Below are 13,155 nucleotides of genomic sequence, written 5' to 3'. Positions count from 1 at the left end.
TGATGTATTTCAGATGGGATCGCTTTGTCAGCCAGTTGTTGTGTTTGGACTGTCAAGTTGTCTCCCCTGCGTCCCGGATCAGAGATGCACGTGCATGCAGTCTAAATGGAAATAAATCCGTCTGTGTGTGTTTTTATCTATCAGTAATTTTTTCACAAAGTGAAGGTACTAATGGACTGTTCTGTACAATAAACTGTACGAACAATTAACCTGCCATGAAATATATGTGAAGCGTTGATGATGTGACACCTGAATAGGGCAACGCCAGGGTGATGTAAGTGAAAACTGGAACCTGTCCCAAGCATACTTACCTGGCACAGGCTTTACAGTGATCCGCAAGGCTGTGGGCCCGGGGCGAGACCTTTCCATTGCACCTCGGTTTGGTTGACCCCTGCGATCGTCCCAAATGTGGACGACTCGGGTGCGCAATTTATAAGTGTGGGGGACTGCGTTCGCGCTCTCCCCTTGAAAATCAACCCCAAAAATAGATATTTTCAGTTGACACTTCCCCCACTTCCAAATCACTTGAAGATGATTGTTTTCCCGTGTGTGTATGTGCAAACTATGTGTTTTTAATGCGCATGTGTTAATCTGTTTGCTGTGGCAAAAGTATATGTTTAAAGCAAGTCTGAGTTTGATGTATTTCAGATGGGATCGCTTTGTCAGCCAGTTGTTGTGTTTGGACTGTCAAGTTGTCTCCCCTGCGTCCCGGATCAGAGATGCACGTGCATGCAGTCTAAATGGAAATAAATCCGTCTGTGTGTGTTTTTATCTATCAGTAATTTTTTCACAAAGTGAAGGTACTAATGGACTGTTCTGTACAATAAACTGTACGAACAATTAACCTGCCATGAAATATATGTGAAGCGTTGATGATGTGACACCTGAATAGGGCAACGCCAGGGTGATGTAAGTGAAAACTGGAACCTGTCCCAAGCATACTTACCTGGCACAGGCTTTACAGTGATCCGCAAGGCTGTGGGCCCGGGGCGAGACCTTTCCATTGCACCTCGGTTTGGTTGACCCCTGCGATCGTCCCAAATGTGGACGACTCGGGTGCGCGATTTATAAGTGTGGGGGACTGCGTTCGCGCTCTCCCCTTGAAAATCAACCCCAAAAATAGATATTTTCAGTTGACACTTCCCCCACTTCCAAATCACTTGAAGATGATTGTTTTCCCGTGTGTGTATGTGCAAACTATGTGTTTTTAATGCGCATGTGTTAATCTGTTTGCTGTGGCAAAAGTATATGTTTAAAGCAAGTCTGAGTTTGATGTATTTCAGATGGGATCGCTTTGTCAGCCAGTTGTTGTGTTTGGACTGTCAAGTTGTCTCCCCTGCGTCCCGGATCAGAGATGCACGTGCATGCAGTCTAAATGGAAATAAATCCGTCTGTGTGTGTTTTTATCTATCAGTAATTTTTTCACAAAGTGAAGGTACTAATGGACTGTTCTGTACAATAAACTGTACGAACAATTAACCTGCCATGAAATATATGTGAAGCGTTGATGATGTGACACCTGAATAGGGCAACGCCAGGGTGATGTAAGTGAAAACTGGAACCTGTCCCAAGCATACTTACCTGGCACAGGCTTTACAGTGATCCGCAAGGCTGTGGGCCCGGGGCGAGACCTTTCCATTGCACCTCGGTTTGGTTGACCCCTGCGATCGTCCCAAATGTGGACGACTCGGGTGCGCAATTTATAAGTGTGGGGGACTGCGTTCGCGCTCTCCCCTTGAAAATCAACCCCAAAAATAGATATTTTCAGTTGACACTTCCCCCACTTCCAAATCACTTGAAGATGATTGTTTTCCCGTGTGTGTATGTGCAAACTATGTGTTTTTAATGCGCATGTGTTAATCTGTTTGCTGTGGCAAAAGTATATGTTTAAAGCAAGTCTGAGTTTGATGTATTTCAGATGGGATCGCTTTGTCAGCCAGTTGTTGTGTTTGGACTGTCAAGTTGTCTCCCCTGCGTCCCGGATCAGAGATGCACGTGCATGCAGTCTAAATGGAAATAAATCCGTCTGTGTGTGTTTTTATCTATCAGTAATTTTTTCACAAAGTGAAGGTACTAATGGACTGTTCTGTACAATAAACTGTACGAACAATTAACCTGCCATGAAATATATGTGAAGCGTTGATGATGTGACACCTGAATAGGGCAACGCCAGGGTGATGTAAGTGAAAACTGGAACCTGTCCCAAGCATACTTACCTGGCACAGGCTTTACAGTGATCCGCAAGGCTGTGGGCCCGGGGCGAGACCTTTCCATTGCACCTCGGTTTGGTTGACCCCTGCGATCGTCCCAAATGTGGACGACTCGGGTGCGCAATTTATAAGTGTGGGGGACTGCGTTCGCGCTCTCCCCTTGAAAATCAACCCCAAAAATAGATATTTTCAGTTGACACTTCCCCCACTTCCAAATCACTTGAAGATGATTGTTTTCCCGTGTGTGTATGTGCAAACTATGTGTTTTTAATGCGCATGTGTTAATCTGTTTGCTGTGGCAAAAGTATATGTTTAAAGCAAGTCTGAGTTTGATGTATTTCAGATGGGATCGCTTTGTCAGCCAGTTGTTGTGTTTGGACTGTCAAGTTGTCTCCCCTGCGTCCCGGATCAGAGATGCACGTGCATGCAGTCTAAATGGAAATAAATCCGTCTGTGTGTGTTTTTATCTATCAGTAATTTTTTCACAAAGTGAAGGTACTAATGGACTGTTCTGTACAATAAACTGTACGAACAATTAACCTGCCATGAAATATATGTGAAGCGTTGATGATGTGACACCTGAATAGGGCAACGCCAGGGTGATGTAAGTGAAAACTGGAACCTGTCCCAAGCATACTTACCTGGCACAGGCTTTACAGTGATCCGCAAGGCTGTGGGCCCGGGGCGAGACCTTTCCATTGCACCTCGGTTTGGTTGACCCCTGCGATCGTCCCAAATGTGGACGACTCGGGTGCGCAATTTATAAGTGTGGGGGACTGCGTTCGCGCTCTCCCCTTGAAAATCAACCCCAAAAATAGATATTTTCAGTTGACACTTCCCCCACTTCCAAATCACTTGAAGATGATTGTTTTCCCGTGTGTGTATGTGCAAACTATGTGTTTTTAATGCGCATGTGTTAATCTGTTTGCTGTGGCAAAAGTATATGTTTAAAGCAAGTCTGAGTTTGATGTATTTCAGATGGGATCGCTTTGTCAGCCAGTTGTTGTGTTTGGACTGTCAAGTTGTCTCCCCTGCGTCCCGGATCAGAGATGCACGTGCATGCAGTCTAAATGGAAATAAATCCGTCTGTGTGTGTTTTTATCTATCAGTAATTTTTTCACAAAGTGAAGGTACTAATGGACTGTTCTGTACAATAAACTGTACGAACAATTAACCTGCCATGAAATATATGTGAAGCGTTGATGATGTGACACCTGAATAGGGCAACGCCAGGGTGATGTAAGTGAAAACTGGAACCTGTCCCAAGCATACTTACCTGGCACAGGCTTTACAGTGATCCGCAAGGCTGTGGGCCCGGGGCGAGACCTTTCCATTGCACCTCGGTTTGGTTGACCCCTGCGATCGTCCCAAATGTGGACGACTCGGGTGCGCAATTTATAAGTGTGGGGGACTGCGTTCGCGCTCTCCCCTTGAAAATCAACCCCAAAAATAGATATTTTCAGTTGACACTTCCCCCACTTCCAAATCACTTGAAGATGATTGTTTTCCCGTGTGTGTATGTGCAAACTATGTGTTTTTAATGCGCATGTGTTAATCTGTTTGCTGTGGCAAAAGTATATGTTTAAAGCAAGTCTGAGTTTGATGTATTTCAGATGGGATCGCTTTGTCAGCCAGTTGTTGTGTTTGGACTGTCAAGTTGTCTCCCCTGCGTCCCGGATCAGAGATGCACGTGCATGCAGTCTAAATGGAAATAAATCCGTCTGTGTGTGTTTTTATCTATCAGTAATTTTTTCACAAAGTGAAGGTACTAATGGACTGTTCTGTACAATAAACTGTACGAACAATTAACCTGCCATGAAATATATGTGAAGCGTTGATGATGTGACACCTGAATAGGGCAACGCCAGGGTGATGTAAGTGAAAACTGGAACCTGTCCCAAGCATACTTACCTGGCACAGGCTTTACAGTGATCCGCAAGGCTGTGGGCCCGGGGCGAGACCTTTCCATTGCACCTCGGTTTGGTTGACCCCTGCGATCGTCCCAAATGTGGACGACTCGGGTGCGCAATTTATAAGTGTGGGGGACTGCGTTCGCGCTCTCCCCTTGAAAATCAACCCCAAAAATAGATATTTTCAGTTGACACTTCCCCCACTTCCAAATCACTTGAAGATGATTGTTTTCCCGTGTGTGTATGTGCAAACTATGTGTTTTTAATGCGCATGTGTTAATCTGTTTGCTGTGGCAAAAGTATATGTTTAAAGCAAGTCTGAGTTTGATGTATTTCAGATGGGATCGCTTTGTCAGCCAGTTGTTGTGTTTGGACTGTCAAGTTGTCTCCCCTGCGTCCCGGATCAGAGATGCACGTGCATGCAGTCTAAATGGAAATAAATCCGTCTGTGTGTGTTTTTATCTATCAGTAATTTTTTCACAAAGTGAAGGTACTAATGGACTGTTCTGTACAATAAACTGTACGAACAATTAACCTGCCATGAAATATATGTGAAGCGTTGATGATGTGACACCTGAATAGGGCAACGCCAGGGTGATGTAAGTGAAAACTGGAACCTGTCCCAAGCATACTTACCTGGCACAGGCTTTACAGTGATCCGCAAGGCTGTGGGCCCGGGGCGAGACCTTTCCATTGCACCTCGGTTTGGTTGACCCCTGCGATCGTCCCAAATGTGGACGACTCGGGTGCGCAATTTATAAGTGTGGGGGACTGCGTTCGCGCTCTCCCCTTGAAAATCAACCCCAAAAATAGATATTTTCAGTTGACACTTCCCCCACTTCCAAATCACTTGAAGATGATTGTTTTCCCGTGTGTGTATGTGCAAACTATGTGTTTTTAATGCGCATGTGTTAATCTGTTTGCTGTGGCAAAAGTATATGTTTAAAGCAAGTCTGAGTTTGATGTATTTCAGATGGGATCGCTTTGTCAGCCAGTTGTTGTGTTTGGACTGTCAAGTTGTCTCCCCTGCGTCCCGGATCAGAGATGCACGTGCATGCAGTCTAAATGGAAATAAATCCGTCTGTGTGTGTTTTTATCTATCAGTAATTTTTTCACAAAGTGAAGGTACTAATGGACTGTTCTGTACAATAAACTGTACGAACAATTAACCTGCCATGAAATATATGTGAAGCGTTGATGATGTGACACCTGAATAGGGCAACGCCAGGGTGATGTAAGTGAAAACTGGAACCTGTCCCAAGCATACTTACCTGGCACAGGCTTTACAGTGATCCGCAAGGCTGTGGGCCCGGGGCGAGACCTTTCCATTGCACCTCGGTTTGGTTGACCCCTGCGATCGTCCCAAATGTGGACGACTCGGGTGCGCAATTTATAAGTGTGGGGGACTGCGTTCGCGCTCTCCCCTTGAAAATCAACCCCAAAAATAGATATTTTCAGTTGACACTTCCCCCACTTCCAAATCACTTGAAGATGATTGTTTTCCCGTGTGTGTATGTGCAAACTATGTGTTTTTAATGCGCATGTGTTAATCTGTTTGCTGTGGCAAAAGTATATGTTTAAAGCAAGTCTGAGTTTGATGTATTTCAGATGGGATCGCTTTGTCAGCCAGTTGTTGTGTTTGGACTGTCAAGTTGTCTCCCCTGCGTCCCGGATCAGAGATGCACGTGCATGCAGTCTAAATGGAAATAAATCCGTCTGTGTGTGTTTTTATCTATCAGTAATTTTTTCACAAAGTGAAGGTACTAATGGACTGTTCTGTACAATAAACTGTACGAACAATTAACCTGCCATGAAATATATGTGAAGCGTTGATGATGTGACACCTGAATAGGGCAACGCCAGGGTGATGTAAGTGAAAACTGGAACCTGTCCCAAGCATACTTACCTGGCACAGGCTTTACAGTGATCCGCAAGGCTGTGGGCCCGGGGCGAGACCTTTCCATTGCACCTCGGTTTGGTTGACCCCTGCGATCGTCCCAAATGTGGACGACTCGGGTGCGCAATTTATAAGTGTGGGGGACTGCGTTCGCGCTCTCCCCTTGAAAATCAACCCCAAAAATAGATATTTTCAGTTGACACTTCCCCCACTTCCAAATCACTTGAAGATGATTGTTTTCCCGTGTGTGTATGTGCAAACTATGTGTTTTTAATGCGCATGTGTTAATCTGTTTGCTGTGGCAAAAGTATATGTTTAAAGCAAGTCTGAGTTTGATGTATTTCAGATGGGATCGCTTTGTCAGCCAGTTGTTGTGTTTGGACTGTCAAGTTGTCTCCCCTGCGTCCCGGATCAGAGATGCACGTGCATGCAGTCTAAATGGAAATAAATCCGTCTGTGTGTGTTTTTATCTATCAGTAATTTTTTCACAAAGTGAAGGTACTAATGGACTGTTCTGTACAATAAACTGTACGAACAATTAACCTGCCATGAAATATATGTGAAGCGTTGATGATGTGACACCTGAATAGGGCAACGCCAGGGTGATGTAAGTGAAAACTGGAACCTGTCCCAAGCATACTTACCTGGCACAGGCTTTACAGTGATCCGCAAGGCTGTGGGCCCGGGGCGAGACCTTTCCATTGCACCTCGGTTTGGTTGACCCCTGCGATCGTCCCAAATGTGGACGACTCGGGTGCGCAATTTATAAGTGTGGGGGACTGCGTTCGCGCTCTCCCCTTGAAAATCAACCCCAAAAATAGATATTTTCAGTTGACACTTCCCCCACTTCCAAATCACTTGAAGATGATTGTTTTCCCGTGTGTGTATGTGCAAACTATGTGTTTTTAATGCGCATGTGTTAATCTGTTTGCTGTGGCAAAAGTATATGTTTAAAGCAAGTCTGAGTTTGATGTATTTCAGATGGGATCGCTTTGTCAGCCAGTTGTTGTGTTTGGACTGTCAAGTTGTCTCCCCTGCGTCCCGGATCAGAGATGCACGTGCATGCAGTCTAAATGGAAATAAATCCGTCTGTGTGTGTTTTTATCTATCAGTAATTTTTTCACAAAGTGAAGGTACTAATGGACTGTTCTGTACAATAAACTGTACGAACAATTAACCTGCCATGAAATATATGTGAAGCGTTGATGATGTGACACCTGAATAGGGCAACGCCAGGGTGATGTAAGTGAAAACTGGAACCTGTCCCAAGCATACTTACCTGGCACAGGCTTTACAGTGATCCGCAAGGCTGTGGGCCCGGGGCGAGACCTTTCCATTGCACCTCGGTTTGGTTGACCCCTGCGATCGTCCCAAATGTGGACGACTCGGGTGCGCAATTTATAAGTGTGGGGGACTGCGTTCGCGCTCTCCCCTTGAAAATCAACCCCAAAAATAGATATTTTCAGTTGACACTTCCCCCACTTCCAAATCACTTGAAGATGATTGTTTTCCCGTGTGTGTATGTGCAAACTATGTGTTTTTAATGCGCATGTGTTAATCTGTTTGCTGTGGCAAAAGTATATGTTTAAAGCAAGTCTGAGTTTGATGTATTTCAGATGGGATCGCTTTGTCAGCCAGTTGTTGTGTTTGGACTGTCAAGTTGTCTCCCCTGCGTCCCGGATCAGAGATGCACGTGCATGCAGTCTAAATGGAAATAAATCCGTCTGTGTGTGTTTTTATCTATCAGTAATTTTTTCACAAAGTGAAGGTACTAATGGACTGTTCTGTACAATAAACTGTACGAACAATTAACCTGCCATGAAATATATGTGAAGCGTTGATGATGTGACACCTGAATAGGGCAACGCCAGGGTGATGTAAGTGAAAACTGGAACCTGTCCCAAGCATACTTACCTGGCACAGGCTTTACAGTGATCCGCAAGGCTGTGGGCCCGGGGCGAGACCTTTCCATTGCACCTCGGTTTGGTTGACCCCTGCGATCGTCCCAAATGTGGACGACTCGGGTGCGCAATTTATAAGTGTGGGGGACTGCGTTCGCGCTCTCCCCTTGAAAATCAACCCCAAAAATAGATATTTTCAGTTGACACTTCCCCCACTTCCAAATCACTTGAAGATGATTGTTTTCCCGTGTGTGTATGTGCAAACTATGTGTTTTTAATGCGCATGTGTTAATCTGTTTGCTGTGGCAAAAGTATATGTTTAAAGCAAGTCTGAGTTTGATGTATTTCAGATGGGATCGCTTTGTCAGCCAGTTGTTGTGTTTGGACTGTCAAGTTGTCTCCCCTGCGTCCCGGATCAGAGATGCACGTGCATGCAGTCTAAATGGAAATAAATCCGTCTGTGTGTGTTTTTATCTATCAGTAATTTTTTCACAAAGTGAAGGTACTAATGGACTGTTCTGTACAATAAACTGTACGAACAATTAACCTGCCATGAAATATATGTGAAGCGTTGATGATGTGACACCTGAATAGGGCAACGCCAGGGTGATGTAAGTGAAAACTGGAACCTGTCCCAAGCATACTTACCTGGCACAGGCTTTACAGTGATCCGCAAGGCTGTGGGCCCGGGGCGAGACCTTTCCATTGCACCTCGGTTTGGTTGACCCCTGCGATCGTCCCAAATGTGGACGACTCGGGTGCGCAATTTATAAGTGTGGGGGACTGCGTTCGCGCTCTCCCCTTGAAAATCAACCCCAAAAATAGATATTTTCAGTTGACACTTCCCCCACTTCCAAATCACTTGAAGATGATTGTTTTCCCGTGTGTGTATGTGCAAACTATGTGTTTTTAATGCGCATGTGTTAATCTGTTTGCTGTGGCAAAAGTATATGTTTAAAGCAAGTCTGAGTTTGATGTATTTCAGATGGGATCGCTTTGTCAGCCAGTTGTTGTGTTTGGACTGTCAAGTTGTCTCCCCTGCGTCCCGGATCAGAGATGCACGTGCATGCAGTCTAAATGGAAATAAATCCGTCTGTGTGTGTTTTTATCTATCAGTAATTTTTTCACAAAGTGAAGGTACTAATGGACTGTTCTGTACAATAAACTGTACGAACAATTAACCTGCCATGAAATATATGTGAAGCGTTGATGATGTGACACCTGAATAGGGCAACGCCAGGGTGATGTAAGTGAAAACTGGAACCTGTCCCAAGCATACTTACCTGGCACAGGCTTTACAGTGATCCGCAAGGCTGTGGGCCCGGGGCGAGACCTTTCCATTGCACCTCGGTTTGGTTGACCCCTGCGATCGTCCCAAATGTGGACGACTCGGGTGCGCAATTTATAAGTGTGGGGGACTGCGTTCGCGCTCTCCCCTTGAAAATCAACCCCAAAAATAGATATTTTCAGTTGACACTTCCCCCACTTCCAAATCACTTGAAGATGATTGTTTTCCCGTGTGTGTATGTGCAAACTATGTGTTTTTAATGCGCATGTGTTAATCTGTTTGCTGTGGCAAAAGTATATGTTTAAAGCAAGTCTGAGTTTGATGTATTTCAGATGGGATCGCTTTGTCAGCCAGTTGTTGTGTTTGGACTGTCAAGTTGTCTCCCCTGCGTCCCGGATCAGAGATGCACGTGCATGCAGTCTAAATGGAAATAAATCCGTCTGTGTGTGTTTTTATCTATCAGTAATTTTTTCACAAAGTGAAGGTACTAATGGACTGTTCTGTACAATAAACTGTACGAACAATTAACCTGCCATGAAATATATGTGAAGCGTTGATGATGTGACACCTGAATAGGGCAACGCCAGGGTGATGTAAGTGAAAACTGGAACCTGTCCCAAGCATACTTACCTGGCACAGGCTTTACAGTGATCCGCAAGGCTGTGGGCCCGGGGCGAGACCTTTCCATTGCACCTCGGTTTGGTTGACCCCTGCGATCGTCCCAAATGTGGACGACTCGGGTGCGCAATTTATAAGTGTGGGGGACTGCGTTCGCGCTCTCCCCTTGAAAATCAACCCCAAAAATAGATATTTTCAGTTGACACTTCCCCCACTTCCAAATCACTTGAAGATGATTGTTTTCCCGTGTGTGTATGTGCAAACTATGTGTTTTTAATGCGCATGTGTTAATCTGTTTGCTGTGGCAAAAGTATATGTTTAAAGCAAGTCTGAGTTTGATGTATTTCAGATGGGATCGCTTTGTCAGCCAGTTGTTGTGTTTGGACTGTCAAGTTGTCTCCCCTGCGTCCCGGATCAGAGATGCACGTGCATGCAGTCTAAATGGAAATAAATCCGTCTGTGTGTGTTTTTATCTATCAGTAATTTTTTCACAAAGTGAAGGTACTAATGGACTGTTCTGTACAATAAACTGTACGAACAATTAACCTGCCATGAAATATATGTGAAGCGTTGATGATGTGACACCTGAATAGGGCAACGCCAGGGTGATGTAAGTGAAAACTGGAACCTGTCCCAAGCATACTTACCTGGCACAGGCTTTACAGTGATCCGCAAGGCTGTGGGCCCGGGGCGAGACCTTTCCATTGCACCTCGGTTTGGTTGACCCCTGCGATCGTCCCAAATGTGGACGACTCGGGTGCGCAATTTATAAGTGTGGGGGACTGCGTTCGCGCTCTCCCCTTGAAAATCAACCCCAAAAATAGATATTTTCAGTTGACACTTCCCCCACTTCCAAATCACTTGAAGATGATTGTTTTCCCGTGTGTGTATGTGCAAACTATGTGTTTTTAATGCGCATGTGTTAATCTGTTTGCTGTGGCAAAAGTATATGTTTAAAGCAAGTCTGAGTTTGATGTATTTCAGATGGGATCGCTTTGTCAGCCAGTTGTTGTGTTTGGACTGTCAAGTTGTCTCCCCTGCGTCCCGGATCAGAGATGCACGTGCATGCAGTCTAAATGGAAATAAATCCGTCTGTGTGTGTTTTTATCTATCAGTAATTTTTTCACAAAGTGAAGGTACTAATGGACTGTTCTGTACAATAAACTGTACGAACAATTAACCTGCCATGAAATATATGTGAAGCGTTGATGATGTGACACCTGAATAGGGCAACGCCAGGGTGATGTAAGTGAAAACTGGAACCTGTCCCAAGCATACTTACCTGGCACAGGCTTTACAGTGATCCGCAAGGCTGTGGGCCCGGGGCGAGACCTTTCCATTGCACCTCGGTTTGGTTGACCCCTGCGATCGTCCCAAATGTGGACGACTCGGGTGCGCAATTTATAAGTGTGGGGGACTGCGTTCGCGCTCTCCCCTTGAAAATCAACCCCAAAAATAGATATTTTCAGTTGACACTTCCCCCACTTCCAAATCACTTGAAGATGATTGTTTTCCCGTGTGTGTATGTGCAAACTATGTGTTTTTAATGCGCATGTGTTAATCTGTTTGCTGTGGCAAAAGTATATGTTTAAAGCAAGTCTGAGTTTGATGTATTTCAGATGGGATCGCTTTGTCAGCCAGTTGTTGTGTTTGGACTGTCAAGTTGTCTCCCCTGCGTCCCGGATCAGAGATGCACGTGCATGCAGTCTAAATGGAAATAAATCCGTCTGTGTGTGTTTTTATCTATCAGTAATTTTTTCACAAAGTGAAGGTACTAATGGACTGTTCTGTACAATAAACTGTACGAACAATTAACCTGCCATGAAATATATGTGAAGCGTTGATGATGTGACACCTGAATAGGGCAACGCCAGGGTGATGTAAGTGAAAACTGGAACCTGTCCCAAGCATACTTACCTGGCACAGGCTTTACAGTGATCCGCAAGGCTGTGGGCCCGGGGCGAGACCTTTCCATTGCACCTCGGTTTGGTTGACCCCTGCGATCGTCCCAAATGTGGACGACTCGGGTGCGCAATTTATAAGTGTGGGGGACTGCGTTCGCGCTCTCCCCTTGAAAATCAACCCCAAAAATAGATATTTTCAGTTGACACTTCCCCCACTTCCAAATCACTTGAAGATGATTGTTTTCCCGTGTGTGTATGTGCAAACTATGTGTTTTTAATGCGCATGTGTTAATCTGTTTGCTGTGGCAAAAGTATATGTTTAAAGCAAGTCTGAGTTTGATGTATTTCAGATGGGATCGCTTTGTCAGCCAGTTGTTGTGTTTGGACTGTCAAGTTGTCTCCCCTGCGTCCCGGATCAGAGATGCACGTGCATGCAGTCTAAATGGAAATAAATCCGTCTGTGTGTGTTTTTATCTATCAGTAATTTTTTCACAAAGTGAAGGTACTAATGGACTGTTCTGTACAATAAACTGTACGAACAATTAACCTGCCATGAAATATATGTGAAGCGTTGATGATGTGACACCTGAATAGGGCAACGCCAGGGTGATGTAAGTGAAAACTGGAACCTGTCCCAAGCATACTTACCTGGCACAGGCTTTACAGTGATCCGCAAGGCTGTGGGCCCGGGGCGAGACCTTTCCATTGCACCTCGGTTTGGTTGACCCCTGCGATCGTCCCAAATGTGGACGACTCGGGTGCGCAATTTATAAGTGTGGGGGACTGCGTTCGCGCTCTCCCCTTGAAAATCAACCCCAAAAATAGATATTTTCAGTTGACACTTCCCCCACTTCCAAATCACTTGAAGATGATTGTTTTCCCGTGTGTGTATGTGCAAACTATGTGTTTTTAATGCGCATGTGTTAATCTGTTTGCTGTGGCAAAAGTATATGTTTAAAGCAAGTCTGAGTTTGATGTATTTCAGATGGGATCGCTTTGTCAGCCAGTTGTTGTGTTTGGACTGTCAAGTTGTCTCCCCTGCGTCCCGGATCAGAGATGCACGTGCATGCAGTCTAAATGGAAATAAATCCGTCTGTGTGTGTTTTTATCTATCAGTAATTTTTTCACAAAGTGAAGGTACTAATGGACTGTTCTGTACAATAAACTGTACGAACAATTAACCTGCCATGAAATATATGTGAAGCGTTGATGATGTGACACCTGAATAGGGCAACGCCAGGGTGATGTAAGTGAAAACTGGAACCTGTCCCAAGCATACTTACCTGGCACAGGCTTTACAGTGATCCGCAAGGCTGTGGGCCCGGGGCGAGACCTTTCCATTGCACCTCGGTTTGGTTGACCCCTGCGATCGTCCCAAATGTGGACGACTCGGGTGCGCAATTTATAAGTGTGGGGGACTGCGTTCG

The 13,155-nt window shown here is 45.0% G+C and overlaps 20 non-coding genes and 1 pseudogene across 20 annotated transcripts; all 21 read left to right on the top strand.

Annotated features, from left to right (window-relative positions):
- Positions 1-303: 303 nt before the first annotated feature.
- Positions 304-467, top strand: LOC137270926 (U1 spliceosomal RNA). Its single transcript, XR_010955538.1, has one exon. It is a non-coding gene; the product is annotated as a U1 spliceosomal RNA (small nuclear RNA).
- Positions 468-938: 471 nt separating this feature from the next.
- On the top strand, positions 939-1,102 carry LOC137270906 (U1 spliceosomal RNA). Its single transcript, XR_010955522.1, has one exon. It is a non-coding gene; the product is annotated as a U1 spliceosomal RNA (small nuclear RNA).
- Positions 1,103-1,573: 471 nt separating this feature from the next.
- LOC137270924 (U1 spliceosomal RNA) lies at positions 1,574-1,737 on the top strand. Its single transcript, XR_010955537.1, has one exon. It is a non-coding gene; the product is annotated as a U1 spliceosomal RNA (small nuclear RNA).
- A 471-nt stretch (positions 1,738-2,208) lies between these two features.
- On the top strand, positions 2,209-2,372 carry LOC137270923 (U1 spliceosomal RNA). Its single transcript, XR_010955536.1, has one exon. It is a non-coding gene; the product is annotated as a U1 spliceosomal RNA (small nuclear RNA).
- Positions 2,373-2,843: 471 nt separating this feature from the next.
- Positions 2,844-3,007, top strand: LOC137270922 (U1 spliceosomal RNA). Its single transcript, XR_010955535.1, has one exon. It is a non-coding gene; the product is annotated as a U1 spliceosomal RNA (small nuclear RNA).
- A 471-nt stretch (positions 3,008-3,478) lies between these two features.
- Positions 3,479-3,642, top strand: LOC137270920 (U1 spliceosomal RNA). Its single transcript, XR_010955533.1, has one exon. It is a non-coding gene; the product is annotated as a U1 spliceosomal RNA (small nuclear RNA).
- A 471-nt stretch (positions 3,643-4,113) lies between these two features.
- Positions 4,114-4,277, top strand: LOC137270919 (U1 spliceosomal RNA). The gene has a single exon (XR_010955532.1). It is a non-coding gene; the product is annotated as a U1 spliceosomal RNA (small nuclear RNA).
- Positions 4,278-4,748: 471 nt separating this feature from the next.
- LOC137270918 (U1 spliceosomal RNA) lies at positions 4,749-4,912 on the top strand. Its single transcript, XR_010955531.1, has one exon. It is a non-coding gene; the product is annotated as a U1 spliceosomal RNA (small nuclear RNA).
- A 471-nt stretch (positions 4,913-5,383) lies between these two features.
- On the top strand, positions 5,384-5,547 carry LOC137270917 (U1 spliceosomal RNA). The gene has a single exon (XR_010955530.1). It is a non-coding gene; the product is annotated as a U1 spliceosomal RNA (small nuclear RNA).
- Positions 5,548-6,018: 471 nt separating this feature from the next.
- Positions 6,019-6,182, top strand: LOC137270916 (U1 spliceosomal RNA). Its single transcript, XR_010955529.1, has one exon. It is a non-coding gene; the product is annotated as a U1 spliceosomal RNA (small nuclear RNA).
- Positions 6,183-6,653: 471 nt separating this feature from the next.
- On the top strand, positions 6,654-6,817 carry LOC137270915 (U1 spliceosomal RNA). The gene has a single exon (XR_010955528.1). It is a non-coding gene; the product is annotated as a U1 spliceosomal RNA (small nuclear RNA).
- A 471-nt stretch (positions 6,818-7,288) lies between these two features.
- Positions 7,289-7,452, top strand: LOC137270913 (U1 spliceosomal RNA). The gene has a single exon (XR_010955527.1). It is a non-coding gene; the product is annotated as a U1 spliceosomal RNA (small nuclear RNA).
- Positions 7,453-7,923: 471 nt separating this feature from the next.
- On the top strand, positions 7,924-8,087 carry LOC137270912 (U1 spliceosomal RNA). Its single transcript, XR_010955526.1, has one exon. It is a non-coding gene; the product is annotated as a U1 spliceosomal RNA (small nuclear RNA).
- A 471-nt stretch (positions 8,088-8,558) lies between these two features.
- LOC137270911 (U1 spliceosomal RNA) lies at positions 8,559-8,722 on the top strand. The gene has a single exon (XR_010955525.1). It is a non-coding gene; the product is annotated as a U1 spliceosomal RNA (small nuclear RNA).
- A 471-nt stretch (positions 8,723-9,193) lies between these two features.
- On the top strand, positions 9,194-9,357 carry LOC137270910 (U1 spliceosomal RNA). The gene has a single exon (XR_010955524.1). It is a non-coding gene; the product is annotated as a U1 spliceosomal RNA (small nuclear RNA).
- A 471-nt stretch (positions 9,358-9,828) lies between these two features.
- LOC137270957 (U1 spliceosomal RNA) lies at positions 9,829-9,992 on the top strand. The gene has a single exon (XR_010955567.1). It is a non-coding gene; the product is annotated as a U1 spliceosomal RNA (small nuclear RNA).
- Positions 9,993-10,463: 471 nt separating this feature from the next.
- LOC137270945 (U1 spliceosomal RNA) lies at positions 10,464-10,627 on the top strand. The gene has a single exon (XR_010955556.1). It is a non-coding gene; the product is annotated as a U1 spliceosomal RNA (small nuclear RNA).
- A 471-nt stretch (positions 10,628-11,098) lies between these two features.
- On the top strand, positions 11,099-11,262 carry LOC137270933 (U1 spliceosomal RNA). The gene has a single exon (XR_010955545.1). It is a non-coding gene; the product is annotated as a U1 spliceosomal RNA (small nuclear RNA).
- Positions 11,263-11,733: 471 nt separating this feature from the next.
- LOC137270921 (U1 spliceosomal RNA) lies at positions 11,734-11,897 on the top strand. Its single transcript, XR_010955534.1, has one exon. It is a non-coding gene; the product is annotated as a U1 spliceosomal RNA (small nuclear RNA).
- Positions 11,898-12,368: 471 nt separating this feature from the next.
- On the top strand, positions 12,369-12,532 carry LOC137270903 (U1 spliceosomal RNA). The gene has a single exon (XR_010955519.1). It is a non-coding gene; the product is annotated as a U1 spliceosomal RNA (small nuclear RNA).
- Positions 12,533-13,003: 471 nt separating this feature from the next.
- LOC137270909 (U1 spliceosomal RNA) lies at positions 13,004-13,155 on the top strand (annotated as a pseudogene; the record flags this gene model as incomplete).

The sequence above is a fragment of the Haliotis asinina genome, unplaced genomic scaffold (genome assembly GCF_037392515.1).
Source record: "Haliotis asinina isolate JCU_RB_2024 unplaced genomic scaffold, JCU_Hal_asi_v2 scaffold_98, whole genome shotgun sequence".
Classification (NCBI taxonomy): domain Eukaryota; kingdom Metazoa; phylum Mollusca; class Gastropoda; order Lepetellida; family Haliotidae; genus Haliotis; species Haliotis asinina.
The sequence above is the reverse complement of the archived record's forward strand: the minus strand, read 5'-3'. Positions and strand labels throughout refer to the sequence as shown.